The sequence below is a fragment of the Camelus ferus genome, chromosome 30 (assembly GCF_009834535.1).
Source record: "Camelus ferus isolate YT-003-E chromosome 30, BCGSAC_Cfer_1.0, whole genome shotgun sequence".
NCBI lineage: Eukaryota > Metazoa > Chordata > Mammalia > Artiodactyla > Camelidae > Camelus > Camelus ferus.
In genome coordinates, this window is record NC_045725.1 from 11,685,261 (window position 1) to 11,687,966 (window position 2,706).

Sequence of the window (2,706 nt, forward strand, 5' to 3'; positions counted from 1 at the left end):
TAGAGCTACAAAGAATAAGAAAAAATCAATCAAACCAAGTTGGTTTTCTGAAAGAGTAAACAAAATTGACAAACCTCTGGCCAGGCTCACCAAGAAGAAAGGAGAGAGGACACAAATAAACAAAATAAGAAAGAAAAAATGGAGAAATGACAACCAATACCACAGAAATACAAAAAAAAAAAAAAAAAAAAAAGAGAGAGAGAGAATACTATGAACAACTATATGGAAAAAACTGGACAACCTAGAAGAAATGGACAAGTTTTCTACATAAATAAATAAATAAATAAATAAATAAATAAATAAATAAATAAATAAATAAAATGACAGGCCAATATCACTGATGAACATAGATGAAAAAATCCTCAACAAAATATTATCAAACAAAATCCAACAACACATTAAAAAAGATCATATACACCATGATCAAATTGGATTCATCCCAGGAACACAAGGATGGTTCAACATATCCAAATCAATCAATGTGATACACCGCTTCGACAAGAGAAAGGACAAAAATCACATGATCATCTCAATAGATGGAGAAAAAGCATTTGATAAAATTCAACATTCATTCATGATAAAAAAAAAAAAACAAACTCTTACCAAGGTGCGTATAAGAGAATATATCTCAACACAGTAAAGACTATTTATGACAAACCTACAGTCAGCATAATACTCAATGGTGAAAAGCTGAAAGCCTTTCTGCTAAAATCTGGAACAAGACAAGCACGCCCACTCTCACCACTTCCAGCCGATATAGTATTGGGAGTCCTATCTCAATAGCAATTAGACAAGAAAAAGAAATAAAAGGGATCCAAATTGTAAGAGAAGAGATAAAATTGTCATTATATGTGGATGACATGATACTGCTCATAGAAAACCCTAAACCCTAAAGACACAAAAACCACTAGAACTGATAAAAGAATTCAGCAAGGTAGCATGACACAAGATTAACATACAGAATTCAGTGGTATTTCTTTACACTAACAATGAAATATCACAAAAGGAAAGTAAAGAAACAATCCCTTTTAAAATTTCATCTAAAAAAATAAAATACTTAGGAATAAATCTGACCAAGGAAGTGAAAGAATTATATGCAGAGAACTATAAAACACTGACTAAGGAACTTAAAGATGACTTAAAGAAATGTGAAAGATATCCCATGTTCTTGGATTGGAAGAATTAATATTGTTAAAGTGGCTATAATACCCAAAGCCATCTATAGATTTAATATGATCCCTATCAAATTACCCAGGACATTTGTCACAGAATTAGAACAAATAATCCTGAAATTTATATGGAATCACAAAAGATCCAGAATTTCCAAAGCAATACTGAAGAAAAAGAATGAAGCTGGAGGAATAAACCTCCCGGACTTTAGACAATATTGCAGAGCTACAGCAATCAAAACAGCATGGTATTGGTACAAAAACAGACATCTGGATCAATGGAACAGAATAGAGAGCCCAGAAATGAACCCACAAACTTTTAGTCAATTAATCTTTGACAAAGGAGGCAAGAACATACCTTGGAGTAAAGACAGTCTCTTCAGCAAATGATAATAGGAAAACTGGACAGCTGCTTCTAAATCAATGAAGTTAGAACATTCCCTCACACCATACACAAAAATAAACTCAAAATGGCTTAAAGACTTAAACTTAAGACAATACACTATGAACCTCTGAGAAGAAAACAGGCAAAACATTATCTGACATACATCTCAGCAATGTTCTCCTAGAGCAGTCTACACAAGCAATAGAAATAAAAGCTAAAATAAATAAATGGGACCTAATTAAATTTATAGGCTTTTGCATAACAAATGAAGCCATAAGCAAAGCCAAAAGACAACCTACGGAATGGGAGAAAATATTTGCAAAAGATGAGCCTAGCAAGGGCTTAATTTCCAGAATATATAAATAGCTCATACAACTTAATAAGAAAAAAACAAACAACCCAGTCCAAAAATGGGCAGAAGACCTAAACAAGCAATTCTATAATGAATCTATACGAGTGGCCAGTAGGCACATGAAAAAAATTCAATATCACTAATTATCAGAGAAATGTAAATGAAAACTACAATGAAGTATCACCTCACACCAGTCAGAATGGCCATCATTCAAAAGTCCATGAACAACAAATGCTGGAGGGGGTGTGGAGTAAAGGGAACCCTCCTACACTGTTGGTGGGAATGCAGTTTGGTGCAGCCATTATGGAAAAGAGTATGGAGATTCCTCAAAAGACTAAAAATAGACTTACCATATGATCCAGCAACCTCACTCCTGGGCGTATATCCAGAGGGGACTTTAATTCAAAAAGATACATGCACCCCAATGTTCATAGCAGCACTGTTTACAATAGCCAAGACATGGAAACAACCTAAATGTCCATAGACACATGACTGGATAAAGAAGTTGTGGTATATTTATACAATGGAATACTACTGAGCCATAAAAAATAATAAAATAATGCAATTTGCAGCAACATGGATGGACCTAGAGAATGTCCTTCTAAGTGAAGTAAGCCAGAAAGAGAAAGAAAAATACCTTATGATATCACTTACATGTGGAATCTAAAAAAAAAAAAAAAGACAAACGAACTTATTTACAAAACAGAAGGTAACTCACAGACATAGAAAATAAATTTATGGTTACCAGAAGGGAAAGGGAGTGGGAAGGGATAAATTTCAATTTCCAGTTTTGCAGATAC